Source organism: Streptopelia decaocto (genome assembly GCF_964273445.1).
Source record: "Streptopelia decaocto genome assembly, chromosome: 1".
Classification (NCBI taxonomy): domain Eukaryota; kingdom Metazoa; phylum Chordata; class Aves; order Columbiformes; family Columbidae; genus Streptopelia; species Streptopelia decaocto.
Genome location: NC_138663.1, coordinates 6,556,061 through 6,572,945, shown reverse-complemented (window position 1 = coordinate 6,572,945; position 16,885 = coordinate 6,556,061).

The following is a 16,885-nucleotide window of genomic DNA, read 5'->3' as shown; positions in this document are numbered from 1 at the left end:
TTTGCATGCACTCAATAGATTAAACAAATATGCAGGGGAGGGGTAAAAAATGAAAACAGCATTCAGATGGAATTTTGCTTGACATCATCATGACAGATACATTCAGAGACATATTGCAAGATGCCTAACAGAGTGCAATAAGAAAGAGCTCTTTCTACACAGAGCTTGAGATTAAGTATCTTTTCAGAGCTGACTATTAAGGAAAATAATGCTATCTTAAATAGCTAAACAAATGACGCTGCTAACTCCTGCAGTTTTATATCGGGTCTTGCAATATTTGTTTTTTTTTTTTTCTAGCTTAACGACTCCTGTGTCTTGAAAAGAATATCTGTTTTAATTTCTTTATGGTTGTGGGGAAAATCTGTTCCCACCCCAAAGAACTTTACAACTCTAATGTCTCAAGAACTGGGCAGGAAAAAAGCCTGCAGACAAAAAGACTATTAAAATAACTTTTTGGAGTGAACTCATGACTTTTTATTGATTGGAGTCAGTAACATTGGGAGGCATTGTGTGTTTTTCAGAACTAAGGAATGATTTCTTCCTGTACTGTCCTGAGCATTTTTATTAAGCTGCAGCCTCTAATGCTGCTACTAAAGCATTATCCCCCCAAAATAGGTTAACTTGTTTTAAACCTCCACTGTAATTTAAGTCCTGAGTTTCAGGTTCTCTGAAAAACACTCCTAATTTTGTTTTGAAAGGGTTAGGTAGAAACCACAGTGCTGGTGTTTGGGTTGATAGTGCAACGGCTGAAAGGCAACTCGTGTGCCTGATGTGAAAGGCACTGGTCTCCCAAGAACAACAAAGTTAGTGAGCCGCTGTGGTCACAGGGAGAGCCTAACAACCTGAAATCTGCTATGCATGGGTACATGGATGTGGTGAGGATTTAATTAACACTTGGAAAGCATTCTGAGGTCCTCAGATGACAAGGTTTACAGAACTCCAAATGACTGTTATTATATCCCCTCTGTGTTTGTGGTGGCAGATAGCCAATGAGAAGAAACGTTCAACCAAAACCAGGCATTTTTCCCAAAACCTTTGTTATTTCTAGGCTACTGTTGGAAGAAAAAAGGTGGATCTGTATCCAATTTAGTGAGTGCAAATTACAAGTGGCTTTGTTGAGATTCCTCTGTACTTTTGAGTATGATAAATGTAGCCAACAGCAAGCTGTCTTGTGGCCTGAGTATATACTTATTACCCAGCTAAATCAGAGAACTGGTTGCAAACTCTAATATTTGAGTAAAACCCATCTATCTGTGACACCTCTTTGACAGAGAATACCATAAACAAATAATTTCCTCCATCTGCAACTTTGTTATTTTTGAAAACAGTGTTCAACTTGTTAGACCTCTGCATATATGTTGAAAATAAACCCCAAACAAAATAAAACCTTCTCAATGCATTGTATTTCACACTTGATTCTTCCCTGGGAGAAGTTGAGCTACAAATTGCAGATCTTAATTATGGACCTTAAGGCTTGTTATGAAAGTACTCAGATATTGTTGTGATGACAATAGAACTAGAACATATCTGTAATAGATTCTTCTATTGTAGATGCGTCTTCATGCATATGTGCACAAAGAATATACAAAAATACTTTTCTGGCAAAAGAAGTATTTAACCAATGACATCTTTCTGGTTCATTTGTGTCCTGGTTTTGTTAAAAAACAAGTTTCTCTTTTAGTGAATTTGCCTGTCAGCTAAAGCTTTCATATTAGCTGCGTTTTCCTGGGGAACCAGATACACGTTTTGGTAAACATAGCAATGGAATGCAAACTTATTGATAAGCATGTATGGACATCTCGCGAGAGGGACAAAGAGAAACAAGTGACCAAGAAACTGACCAGCTGTGTATAAGATTCCATTCACGTGAATACTTCATATAAAAGTGGGAGATCATGAGGATCTCGTCCCTTTTCCCTTTTTCCTTATGGCTGACATTAGGAGAGGACCTTGTTAGTCGTCCCTGCAAACTGAGGCCTAGTGAGAGACTGAATCCAGCTCCGGTTGGCTGCAGAGTCCAATCCAGGACTTTGGGTGCCAGCTCTGCAGTTGCTGGGACTTTCAAGATTGGTTTTGTATATTTTGTATTATTTTCTCTGTTCTTATTAGTAGCATTAGTAAAACATTTTTAATTTTTCCAACACTTCTCTCTCTGTCCTTCTTTTTCTCCCCATCGCCTGTCCTTAGTGGGAATTAGGGAGAGGGAGGGGCAAAAGGGGGAAGTAGGGGGAAGGGGAGGTTAACAATACATCTGCCAGGGTTTTATTGTCACCCAGCAATCTTAACCCTCCACAATTTGCTCAGGAAGATTTTGTCGTGAAGGACAGGTAAAACCCATTGCTAAGTTTCCAGTGAACTGCACTACAGATAGCAGCAGAATGACCAGGATCAGCAGGATTGGATTTAGTGTATCCTGACATATCAGCAACCTCTTTTATCTCTTTTTCATCTATGTTCCAAAGTGATTTCAGCTTGTTCAGCCACACTAACAGATTCACCACATTACAGACATGAAATAAAGAATACAGACATTGCACTGATATCATTCACTATCTAAAAGCAAAAGTTTTTAGGTGGTGCTATCTTGTAGTGGCTCACATAGCTGCACATGATCTGGGTTTACATTGCGTTGGACCTGTCAGAATCACACCCTTTAGCATGCACTAACTGTGATAACAGTTACATATTTCCTTTATTTCCAGAGCTCTGTGTATGTAATGAGTGATGACCTCACTGACTGTCCCCATGGGGTTTCTGGTCCCTGGATTCTTCAGCCAGCCACATCCTGAAGTGGTCAGAGATTCCTGGGGAATATTATTGCAAAAATGTTGACATTAATAGTAGTGTTGTGCGATGTCCCTTAATTGGCTTCCAAAATCTCAGTGATTAAGGTCATGCTCTATTTGCAATTGGTACCTTTGCCAGGTGTTAATGTTATAGGTGTAAGGTGCATTTTCAGTCAGGGAAGGGAAAGGAAGGGAAGGAAAGGGGAAGAAAAGGGGAAGGGGAGAGAAGGGAAGGGAAGGGAAGGAAAGGGGAAGAAAAGGGGAAGGGAAGGGAAGGGAAGGGAAGGGAAGGGAAGGGAAGGGAAGGGAAGGGAAGGGAAGGGAAGGGAAGGGAAGGGAAGGGAAGGGAAGGGAAGGGAAGGGAAGGGAATATATGTAAATATATGCTGTCAATACACGTATGTGGATAATATTAAATCATCCTTTCCATAAAACCCCTTTCAGAATTTATCCAGCTTAAGCGATATTGATGTGGGTCATATGTTTCTATTGTGTTTTTATGCTAAAAACATTTCTACAGTGTAAACACATACAATTATATTGCAGATGACTGATTCATCCCTTTTTTTCAAAATGGATCTATACCACGGCCATGCAAGGCTATTAACATAACCCAACCCTGGATCTGATTTTATTGCAGAACTCAAAGCTGCTCTAAAAAAGTAGATAGAGAAATGTTAATATATGCAGCAGAAGGTATTTTAAATAAATATCTGTCAGATAGTTAAATCTGTTTCTCCCTAATGTTAATTACGGAGCAATCAGAAGAGGACAGGAAAAAGAATATTTATTGCACATTGAAAAGCCAGTTATTAGGTCTGTATCACAGCAAACCATGTGGACTTACCTTTAGAAACTGTCTTTCCGATGATGGATGGAGTTCTTTATAAATATTTTTCAAACTGTATCTGAATTAAGGTTAGTGATAACTACCAGGGAACAATTCAAAAGCAATAGACAAAACCAAATACTAGTCTAGGGCAAAGAATATAACCATTTGCCCAGCTATAAGGGCAAAAAAGTCTGTGATGGTCAATGAAAACCCAACAAGATGAAAGCTGTACTTTCATACAGCCTAAATGCACGAGACATTTAAACAGGTGATTCCCATTGACTTTCATGGAACTTATGACTTCAAAGACCTGTACGGATTCCAGCTTGAAAACTTTGCTAGATCTGAGATTACAAATGTGTTAAATGTACCTATCTGTTCTTCCATGGTATATGTATTTCAATAAACCCAAAGGAACTAATGTGAAACTTGTCTGTGATCTGCTTGTAGTTATTAACAATGGGCCCTTATAATGTGAAAAAATACATAGAACAATGGAATATAGAGAGGTCAGACAGAAAAGGCAGGTTTGTAGCAGATGAATGTGGCTCATCTAATTTTGAAGCCACTGTGCATGAACAAATTCAATTCTGTGTAAATATCCACCATGCAGACATCCAGGTGGCCGGAACTGGATTGAGAAAATCAGCAAAGTGGCAAAGTGGTGATTGTGTAGTGCCTGTGATGAACAGAATCCACAAAAATTCCCACCCAGTCAAACAGAACTAGGAGTTACTTAACAGAAAGAAGTTAAGAAGTGCAAAGAAACATTCACCTTATCACTGGCCCCAAAAGTCCTATATGTTGCCTATTTCTACTTGTATAATCTTGTTACCAATTGTCCTGAATTCAGTAGGAAATCTGTGGATCAGGTCCAGCGAGAAACAAAAATAAATATTTCTGGCAGAAATTGCAGAAAGAAAGTAAAGGCATTGAGGTTAACGTTTTCTGGTGGGTTTTTTTGAGGTTTTGTGGTTTGTAAAAAATAAAATATTAAAAATGAAGCTACTATAATTGCTGTCTTCTCAGTCTAGTGCTGTTCACAATGAAAAGTGAAGTGCCACGTTCTTACATGGTTAGAATGACCACTGACATTAACAGGAAATGAAGTGTTGTCTTTTCATCCGAGTCCTCACCAGAAAATAACAAGTGGTTGCAGTGACAAATGCACTCTCCCACTCCTTCACATACATGTTTTTAAGATCAAAGGCATGCAGTGAAAAAGACCTCTTTTTGCTTTAACATTTCCATTACAGAAAAGCATTATTCTTGAGTATTCTGCAGCATAGGAGTCATGAAATTCAAAAGTTCTATATTCAAAACCATGAATATAATGCATAGTGATTTCCCAGTGCATCTGCACTTCAAAATGCAGTCTACAGGTTCTACCAGAAAATACTACATATATAGAAATGGACCAAACTGTAAGGTGCATGATAGCAGTAACATTAGAATTTGGTCTTTCTGAGCACAACTTGTCCCAGCTGATACACTGGTAAGAGCTTTTTATGTTGGTAATAGCAGTGTCTCTTTTCTGCATAATTCTCTCCCAAGGTAGAGTTTGCATTAAAATAGGTATATAGGCTACTATCTAGGTTTACTGTTCTTTTCATGCAATTTTTCTGCATTGTACACATCAGAAGCCACTGTTCTCCTGTCATGAGTCAGTGTTGAAGTTGGTTGCTGATGAGTTTCTTTAGAATCCATGGACTTGCAAAGCTTATTGTTTTCCATTTGCTTTTCAGTAGGATTTTACAGGTGTCCATTAGGTCACTGGCACTAGGATGCTCCTGTTGAAACGCTAATTCACTCTTTTGGAAAGAAAAGCAACTAACAAGGCAGGAACTGCTAAGAAGATGCCTAGCCACTTGCATTTCAAAGGATATTCTCATTTCATGTGTAATTCTTCTATGGTTAGATGAGTGTTTGATATTCTTTTTGTCCCATAAATGCAATAGTCATCTGTGAAGTGAAGGATGGGCAGTTAGACATGTTCAGAGCTTTCTAAATAAACACCTAAGCCTCCAGAAGCAGGAGCCTATTGATGATCTGAAACAGGATTCCTTTCTATTATGTTGCTCTGGCATTAGCTAGGCCAAAATGTAAGATGTTTCACTAAAAATGACAACTCAGATTTGGTTCACGACATATTAGAGAAAGCAAATGTGGCAGTGTCCTCTCTTTCACTTAGCTACTGTTTCAGCTAAATGTAAATCCTGGCACTTAAGTGAGAGATAAGTTAAACCCTTGGTTTTATTTGTTGAAGTACTACAGTTTCTCACAAAGCAGCAGCAGACTCAAGTCCCAGATAGGGGCAGAAACCAGTATCCAAGGAGAAAGTGGGCTTAAAGACACTAAGCAAATGAAGTTTTCCATGAAAATATCTTGCCTATTGCTTGAAATTAAAATACTAGTGGATTTTAAAGCTGTAGAGGACCATCATGATTAACTAGTTCGACATCTGTCTAGTCTGAGTTCCTGTATAACACAGGCCATACTTCATCCAGGGATTTCTGCCTCAAGCCCAGCCATATGTTGTTAAACTAAGATGTCTGTTTTATAAGTATATTTGATCTTGATTTAAAGACCACAATGACACTTAGTAATTTGATCTAGTAAATTAACACATTATACAGTTAAAAAATAAATAACTCTCCTTTTAATTCTAGTTTAAACTTTTTTGATTTCACCGTGCAACTATTAGACCTTACCCTGCCTCTGTCTGTTAGATTAAAAGCCTCTCCAGACTCAGCATAAGTACTTGTACAACTAGAGCTTATGACTTAAGTTACTTTTAAATCTGTTCATGGGAGCAGCTAAACAGAGGATTCCTTTAATGTTGATGTCAGGATTGAACCAGTTTCTTTGTTGCTATTGAGATAAGTGATTTTTCTGAGGTATTTACAGACAAAATACTGGTTTAGGGGACAAGATACTGCCCCATTTATCAAACTTTTCAAAGACAGTCAGATTAGTCCCACAGCTTTCAACAGAAGTGGTACAGTGTCATCCCCCTTCTAACACTGATAATGAATAAGAGGAAAATACATTGAGAAATGTGGATTTTGTTTAGAGAAGATTAGATGAGAAGTACCTATTGTCACGCAAACTGAAGTTTAATCATTTTTTGATACTGGATTGATCCAGTTGCAGAATGAGGCACTTACATGTGCGCTGGTAACTTCAAGACAGTTAATGGAGATCTAATTAATGAAATCAGTTATCTAAGCTGTGATTCATCTGACAACATGCAAGTATTTCTTGTAGGATTTACTCTATGATTTCTAGACTCTAATGACTGTATCAAGAGGGACTTCATCCATCTGCCCTCGTTGGCATCGAGATTACCGGAGATGCCAATGATGCCTCATGCTTTCTTCAGCTACCAGTCCAGATGGGCGTGGGTCTCTGATAAGTCCTGTACCATAGCCGCTAATATGCGTGAATGCCCAAGATACACTTGAGCAGCACAGGTTGCAGAAGATCCATACCTATGGGCAACTGGTGTCATGAGACCTCAGCTACCCAGCTCACAGATACACAACTATATGTTGACATCTAAATTTCAGCATCTCAACCTGAAACCCAGTGAATGTGAGTTGCCCAGCCTTAAACCAGCATTCTAGGGAGCAAATGCAATCCTTTATCTCCTCACTCATTTGTTGGAGTCGCTCAGGGTGGAATAGATGTCACCTGAAATCAGAGTTAGACTTCAGCTGCCTCAAATAGACATTTAGTGTTCATTATGTGTTGTGGATTATTTTGCCTGCTGTAGGGCCTGCATCATATCTCCCATCCTATGTGCGTGTCTCGGATACCTGAAGGCATCTCAAATGACCCTGGGTGTCTATTTTAAGCAAGCCTATGTGTCTAAAGGTTGTGTTGTTGAGGTCTGAGACAGACAATATAGGCTATCTCTGGAGCTACTAGAGAGATATAGGTACCTTCAGAGGATAATTTATTTGACCTAGCAAAATTGACTATTTTGGAGAAAATTAATAACTCTTAAGAAGTGATTATTTCTTTCTGTAGACTATGCAGGGAACTTGCCATTCAGATTTAGAGAAGCAATTTTTAGATGCCTAAGTTAAGGCACATGAACATTGTCCCAAGTGACTTTTGCTCGTGCTCTTTGAGATGAAATGACATGCTTTACTAGAAAGTAGCCCTAAGCCATTTACAGGTTTTTGTCCTTTTGTGAAAGAAGTGGTCATGATATTAAAACACAAACAGAAGAACCAATTACTATCCATATCTGACATACATTAAAAATGAACTGAAAATTAATTTACAAGACAAAACATGTTATAATAGGTTGTCAATATATTCAATTTAAAATGTACCACATCTGATCAAAGAAAGCCACCCAGGGGATTACACTGTCTAAATTCCTCAATAAAATGGCAACCTTTAGATGTATTAAATATTACATTTGGGGGGGGGGGAAAAAAAAGTAAGAATGAAAATCTATAGCTAAGAGAAACACAAGCCCAGAGGGAGAATTCAAGATCTGTTTATGTGTAATTGGGTGTTGCTTTGTGAAAATCTTGACAGCAAGAGGAGCTGTCTTACTTGCATGAGACTGTTAATCACATTCATGGATCTACATGCTACTAACTGCATACTAAATTCCTTAAGATTCACAGCCTTTGCTCTGGTTTTACCTCATTTACATGACACATTGCCCTATAGAAGTTGTTCGCCACATATGGGGGATTGAAATTTTAATATTATCTCAATATCTTAATGACTAATCCTGAATGATGAAACTGTGAGTCTAAGCACTGTTGCACACCCTGAAGTAATTTAAGTTCTGACAGTCTGTAATTCATACTGTAAATCAATGAAACAACTGATACCTTTTATAAATTGGCACAGGCACATGTGTATGCCAGATTAATCAAAATAGGCACAGACTGCCTATTCTGCATTAACATGTTGTTTAGCATAGTTTCTAATCAGTAGTTTACAAGTTAAGTTATGGCACATCTGTAAAGAAAAGGTTGCAACTTGAACAGAAAATTAGCAGTGCTGTGAAATATTGGTATATTATGCTCCTTCTGACTTCTGCAGCAAAAAAATAAGAAAACATCAATGAGATTTAGATTGGATAATAGGGAGTTTCCTCCTTTCAGAGTGCCTCCTGGGTTCAAATTTAGGATCTTCCCTTTTGAAATCAGAGCTGTTTGTGTCTCTCTTGTCCTTTCTTATTAGCATTTCATTGCTCTGCCTAAAATACCTTGCTATCTCATCACTTCTCATTCTGATATTTTGTTCCTTAGAATGCTCCAAAATGAATAATTAAGATGTTCTGTGGTGTAGGTATGAAGGCCCTGAGGCTGAGGATGTTTAACCACATTCTCACCTTCAAAATTTCTACCCAAGGCTCATCTTTAAAAACAGCTATTCCAAATAATTAAATTAAAAAGCGTCAAAACCATAAAAAAATAACAGACGACGGAACATGAGACTTGGGAGTCTCATGATGGATATTATCTGGGAGGATTTCAATGTCAAGTATTAGCATTGTCTTACTAAACTTTTAAAAATGTAAACCTGGGGAGAAAAGGAAGTGGAGGTGAAAATGAGTCCACCTTATTTTGCACCCAATATGCATGGTTAATGGGGACAGATGAGTATCTCTCAAACTGTAGAGTTCTGTTCAACTTTCAATGACCAACTTTGAGGTTTTGGAGCATTCTGAGTGAGAATCCCTAGAAAATGAACCCCAAATTCCCATAAGTGTAAACCATGGACCAGAAATCAAAGTTTATGCTGTTTAGAAAGTCAAATTAAAGTAGGTAGCCAAAGGATTTCAACCTTGCCTTGGGACTTCTTGTTCTCATCTTTTGTTTTTACAGTAATGTATATGGAGAAAAGGAAGGCATTCTCATCCAAAATACTTCATATGTTAATATTATGCAAATCCATGCAGCATTCATGCTATTGCGGTCCTATCCATTTTTAGCCTTGGGTCTTCTCTGGGCACATCAATGTGTAGGCATGATTGACTAAACCAGAAACTACAGTGGGAGATGTTTTCCAACTTTGCACAGCAAACATTTCTAAGCATATTTGGATGATTGAAGTTATGTACTGAGAAGGAGATACTTAATGAATATGTGTATCTTTAGTGGTAGACTCCCCTGGAATTGAGGCAGACTGGCTCATTGAGTGGGATTTAGGTTTTGAAGCCTTAGTCTCAGTTTAGGTAGAATAGGGATTTAGGCATTCCATTTCACACAGTCTGCTTATACAATAAGCTCCTTGCAACAAGAATGATCTTCAGATCTGAAGAGAACTGTCAGCACTTAACAAGTACATAGGAAGCTCTTGGTTAAAACAGGAGGGTAAGAATAAATCTAGGATTCTACACTAGGTGAGAAGGAGACTTAAAACATGCTTGATGTGTGTTCTGCCACATATCATCTGCCCAGCTTTAGAAAAGTCACTTTTCTTTCTTATTCCTCAACTTGTATAATATATGTATTATTCTTTAGAAATATCAACACACTAGAGAGAAGCAGCTAATATAAAACCCTGGATGAAAAGCTTTTATGCTAAACAGAACTTCAGATTAGCCCCTACACTTAAATTTCCAGGTGTAAAAAATTGAGATAATACTTCTTGCTTACAGTCTACAAGGGATTTTGAGATCTGTAGAGGATGGTAGCTTATAGAAGTATGATATATGTAATGTAAATAGAGCCTATATACGATTTTATGAAACACTTAGACCTACACACAGTAGGCAGACATTTCCTTTTCCGTATTTCACTCCAAACTGTATAAATAGTGCCAATGTAGATTAAAATATTGTTTTCCTGAAATCCATTAAACACTGATTAAAAACTGGAAAAGACCTAGACTGGGCAGTCCTTTAATGCAATCAGTTAATAAAATAAATCCAAAGGCTGTCATAATGATCAAGGTTGGCAGCAATCTTATAACTCTGACTTCATACCATGCAGTATATTTGCTTTTTTGTCTCTGTTTTAAGAAGTGGACACTGACATTAAAGCCTGTTGTGGGCAAGTTGGACAAAATCTGAAGGACAGTCTTATTGCCTACAGAGCACAAGACTAATAAGTAGATCAGTGTTGATTTCATAGTCACAAGCTAACACACACACACACACACACACAGAAAAATCCACAATTCAATTTTTGTGGAATTTGTGGATTTGAGCTCATGAAAACAGTAAAATGAAGAAAGAAATCATAGCAACTAGTCTGTTTACTGTAAAATAAGAACAGCAGTTTCTACCTGAAATAGTACAATAGGAGGGAAAACATCTGTGTTTCTGTTTTTTAGCCAATCGTACAGAGAGTAGTGTGATGCAAACATCCAATGAAGATATAAATCGAGCACATTTGTTGTCAGCTCCTTAACTCAGTATATGCTTAACATTTAAGATGTTTATATATAGGCTTTTTCTCCAAGTGAATATGTTGCCGTAGTATGGTTGGTAAAGTTTAAAAAATATCCCAAAATATAAATGGTTAGAACAATGAGAAAAAAACAGGAGAATTAGTTCTGATGGGTTAAGAAGCCTGCAAGAATTGTAGGATAGATTGCTTCTATGGTCCTGTCTTCCCCAAAAAGTATCTGTAGAAGGAGATTAACCCTATCCCGATGCAAGAGTTTAAATGAGTTGTTTTGTTGAGGTACTTATTGCTGTCCATTAAACACAAAGGGACCCCAACAGTTACAAGCTCTGAAAGTTTTTAAACATTGTATTAACACCTGAAAGCCTAGCTCAGCCCATGTTCTATTGTGTTAGATGTTTTACAGAGACATATAGGACCCTGAGAATCTCCTTGCTTTGCCAGATATTAGTAGCTTGGAGGATGCAGCCAGAGTAACTTGAGAGACACCCAACTTTGAAACTGAAAGCTGTCTTGTAGAGTTTGTTGAGGAACTTCCAATAAAAAAGCTTTCCTGAAAAAAACACAGAATTCTAAAAACACATAGCAGTTTTGATAGGAAAGAAGCTCTCACAAAAGAGGTCAAAGCCAATGTCACTCCAAAACTGTTAATAACTTGGTGGTTAGGGAGTGAACCTGAGATGTGGAAACTGAGGTTCAGATTCCTAATCTGAATTATGTATAGGAGGAATTTGCTTTTAGCAACCTACTGGAATGCCCTATTACTGTACTATGAGGTCTGCCTCAATCTCTTCAAAAGTCTTTGCAATCTTAGTTTAATTCCTGTTTGGAACACAAATCTCTGGAATCTCATAACCTCTTTTCTCCCAGCACAGCTCCTGCTTGTTTTAACCATAATTTATCAGACAGTCAACAAGAAAAAAAAAAAAAAAAAGTATTAAATTCTGTTGCATCTAGACAAGAAATATACACTGGGACAGATCCAAAAGTTACTTAAAAGCATGAAACATTTTAAAGGATTGGATTGTCCACATATAATTTTCACATATATGTATGCGGTGCTTATATATATACAATATGTATACTACATCGTTGAAATATATATCGCTCTAACGGGATGATTCAGAGTAGAAGTAATGTCTTTTTTTATATTTAAATATCTCTGCACACCTAAAATGCCATACCAACAAACAGAGATGGTATGTTTATGTACATCTATTTATGAAGAGTAGATGTTATTTGTTTATGCCAGTGAAAGACAGGGAGAAGTACGTATATGAACAGGTATATAAATTCATTAAATTGCTTTTTATGTGCACATCCTAAAATGTAACTTTACAATTTGCCAATCCATCTTCTTCCAGACTCTCTCCAATATTGCAGCTGTAGTGAGAAATCCAGAAATCATTATCCAGCCTTCAATCAGTAACTTACACGCCGGGGTAACTTGCTTTATCTTAATAGTAAGATAGTGACTGGCAAGAGCAATAACACTGAGATAAGACTGGATTCATATCACTCCTTATCAACATTCTTGGCACAACATTCGTTTTTTATTCTTGAACAGAGACTCAATCAATCCTAACTCACAAAATTACTAGTGGCAATGCCTGGAATGTTGTAGAAGCTTTAATGATTTATCAGTTTTAGAGACATAACTCTTTATAGAACAGTTTTCAAAAAGATAAGCTTGTTTAATTCAGGCAGAGAAACATATTTCATGAAGTATCCTCACATCACTGTAAAAGACAGTTTGTCACTGTCATCTTTGCTTAGTCCATTTCAGGGGCAACACAGCTGCCCTGTGTGTAATATTGCCTTGAGGGTTGAACCAAAAGGAGAATGAACTATTTGTTAACGGCATTTAAAGACGGGTCTAGAAAGAGGAGAGCGTTTTGTTCATAGTTCTGCCAGGCCTTACACCTTTGAGGATATAAAACATCTCCAGCCACAGCAGACTATGCCACAACCTTGCAGCATGCCAGCACCCTGCCCCAAAACTGTAGCAAGTCATAGAATCATAGAATGGTTTGTGTTGGAAGGAACCTTGAAGATCATCTAGTTCCAAAGCCCTTGCCATGGGCAGAGACACCTGCCACTTGACCAGGTTGCTCAAATCCCACTGTCCATGTTGCCAAGAGAGATGTTGAACCATGCCGGTCTAAATACTAAACCCTAAGAAATGCCATTTGCCACTGGTCTCCACTTGGACATCGAGCTGTTGACCATAACTCTTTGGGTGCAACCATGCAGCCAATGCCTTATTCATCAAGTGGACCATCCATCAAATCCACATCTCTCCAATGTAGAGACAAACATGTTGTACAGGACAGTGTCAAATGCTTTGCACAAGTCCAGGTAGATGACACAAGTTGCTCTTCCATTATCCACCAATGCTCTAACCCTGTCGTAGAAGGTCAACAGATTTGTCAGGCAGGATTTGCCCTTAATGAAGCCACGTCAGCTCAAATCAGTCACCTCCTTACTTTCCATGTGCCTTCACATAGTGTCCAGAAGGATCTACTCAATGATCTTGCCAGGCACAATGATCAAACTGACTTCTCTGTGGTTCCCCAGGTCTTATTTTTTTCTCTATTTAAAATGAGGGCTGTATCTCCTTTTGCAGTCAGTGGAACTTCATTGGACTGTCATGACTTCTCAAGTATGATGCATAGTGGCTTAACTACTTCATCCACCATCTCCCATGACCTGTGAATGCATCTTGTCAGGTCCCATGAACTTGCGCACATTCAGGTTCCTCAGAAGGTCTCAAACCTGATCTTCTCTTACAGTGGGAGATTCTTCATTCTTTCCTTCTGTGATTTGGATGGTGTGGCTGGAGCATTTGCTGGTGGAGACTGACACAAAAAAGTAATTGAGTACCTCAACCTTCTCCATATCCTGGGTAACCGGGTGTCCCATTTCCTTCCAGAGAGGGCCCACATTTTCCCTAGTCTTCCTTTAATCATCAACGTACTTACAGAAGCTTTTCTTGTTGCCCTTGGTATCCTTGGTCAGATTTAATTCTATCAGGGCTTTGTTTTCCTATCTGATCCCTTACTGCTTGAACAATTTCTCTGTATTCCTCCCAGGCTACCTGTCCTTGTGTCCACCCTCTGTAGGCTTCCTTTTTGTCCTTGAGTTTGTCCAGGAACTCCTTGTTCATCCATGCAGGTCTCCTGGCATTTTTGCCTGACTTCCTCTTTGTTGGGATGCTTTGCTCTTGAGCTTGGAGGAGGTGATCCTTGAATATCAACGAGCTTTATTGGACACTTTCCCCTCCATGTTTTTATCCCATGGCACTCTACCAAGCATATCCCTGAAGAGGCCAAAGTCTGCTCTCCTGAAATCCAAGGTAGTGAGCTTGTGGTGGTCTCTCCTTGCTTCCCTAAAGATCCTGGACTCCATCATTTCATGGTCACTGCAGCCAAAGCTGCCCTTGAGCTTCACATTCCCCATCAGCACCTTCTTTCTGGTGAGAACAAGGCCCATCATAGCACCTCTCCTTGTTGGCTCCTCTGTTACTTGGAGAAGGAAGTTATCATTGACACACTCCAGGAATGTCCTGGATTGCTCATGCCTTGCTCTGTTGTCCCTCCAACAGATATTGGGGTGGTTAAAGTCCACTCTGAGGACCATGGCTTGTGAATGTGAGGCTGCTCCTATCTGTCTATATGGTGCCTCAACCACTTGGTTGTCCTGGTCAAGTGGCCTGTAGCAGACCCATACTGTAATGTCACCTGTCCAGCCTTTGCTTTAGCCCTGACTCATAAGCTCTTGGTCAGCTCCTTATCCAGCCCCAGGCAGTTTCATGCACTCCAGCTGGTCACTGACATGGAGGGTGACAACCCCTTCTCATCTCCATGCCTGTCCTTCCCAAAGAGCCTGTATCCTTCCATTCCAACATTCCAGTCATAGGAGCCATCTTACCATGTCTCCGTGGTGCCAATAAGATCATAGCCCTGCAGGGGTGCTCACAACTCTTAACTCCTCTTGTTCATTTCCCGTGCTTCGTGTGTTTGCATAGAGACATTTAAATTGGGTCCTTGATGAAGCTGACTCCCTGGCTGGAGTGGCTGGAATTCCTTTGTGGTGCTCTTCAGGTGCTCTCCTGCTGACTTATGACCCTTCTTCAGGCCCTGGGCGTCTATTGCTGGCACTGGCATCCAACTGGTCAGAGTGGGATGGATAGAGATTCCCCTCTCCTGACAATTTTAGTTTAAAGTCCTCTTCACCAGTTTTGCGAGACTATGACCGAAGATACTCTTTCCCATCTCTGACATTTGGACCGCATCAACCCCCAGGAGACCAGATTTCTCAAATCAGGTCCCATGGTCTAAGTAGCTGAACCCCTAGCTGTGACATCAGTCTTGTAACCATATGTTGATTTGCCAGATATGATTGGCCCTTTTGAACCCATTACCACTGCTTCCAGGACTCTGTAATCCTTCTTGATACTCCTCAGACTGCTCCTGGTCATATCACTGGTGCCCATGTGAAAGAACAGCAGCAGAAAATAGTCAGTGGTCTGTATGAGGCTTGGTAGTCTCTCAGTGACACCTTCGATATGAGCTCCTGGTAAGCAGCACACTTTACTAGAGAGTGCATCAAGTTGGCAAATGTGTGTCTCTGCCTCTCAGAGGAGTCACCTACTACTGTCACCCGTTGCCTTTTCTTAGTTGTGCTGATTGTTGTATGTAGAGCAGATCAGGTTGCCTTACTCATCGTCAGTATCTCTCCTGATGTGATGAGTCTTTCCTCTTCAGTCTGCAGAGCGGTGAAGAGGTTCTGCAGGGGCACCTGAGGCTCTGGGCAAAGTCTCTTCCTCCTGCTGGTCCTTGGAGTTGCAAGCTTCCATTCTTCTGCATCACTGGCCCTCCTCCCTTCTCTGTGTGTCAGTGCAGGATGTTTTGGTTGCTTGATTGTGGTCTGTGGAACCAACTATCTAACTCCTTCTCAGCCTTCCTAATGTCATACAGCCTTCACACCACCTTCTGCAGCTCAGCCAGCTCCTGCAGGAGGTCCTCCACTTGGGCACACCTTTTGCAGGCAGGTCTTCCAGCCAGCCCTTCCCCAGGAGAAAGGTCCAGGCACTTGCTGCAGTCTGAGGTCTACACTGGAGCCTCTCCTTTCAGCAGTTCCATCCCCAGCATGTTCCTTGCACCAGACACTACTACTGGTGTCTCTGAATGACCAAGGTTGACACACTTAGAGAGGTCATGCAGTAAATCCACTGTGTGGGTGCTGTCTGTGAACTTTGGGAAAGCGCATAGTTTTTTGGCTTGCTTTTTCTGAGGAGCAGATAGGTATGTATTGCAGCCAACCTGTTAGTGAACATTTTACGTGCCACCCATTAGAGGAGGTAGAGGTTTATTTGGCCAAATGCAGGAAAAGAATAATTGTACTTGTTAAAGAAATGAATCAAATGATAGTGAAAATAAGGAAAATAAATTATTTCCCTAAAATACAGCATCAAGCATATACCTACTAGACACCATGCCTGACTATATTTTTTCAAAGAATACAAGATATACCCAGTACAACTTCCTTCACAAGCTCATACTCATTTAAGATATTGGACACACATGCTAACCACTCTAACTCATGAAGAGAAACATACTTCTCACAAGGATATTAGCATAGGTTTAGGATAATCAATTGTTTTATGTATTCAACTTATATTTGTTAACTAACTTGTTTTTAAAAAAAGAAAATTCTTCACGACTTTTTGGTAGAAGCCAGTATTAGTCCTCCATCATTTGAAAAGAGAGTAAAAGTAATTGGAAAAAAATTATACAAGAGTAATCTTCCTAATTAAACAGTAAGACTGCAGTATGTAGTTTCACACCACATGGTAAATATGAAATTAGGGATCCTAG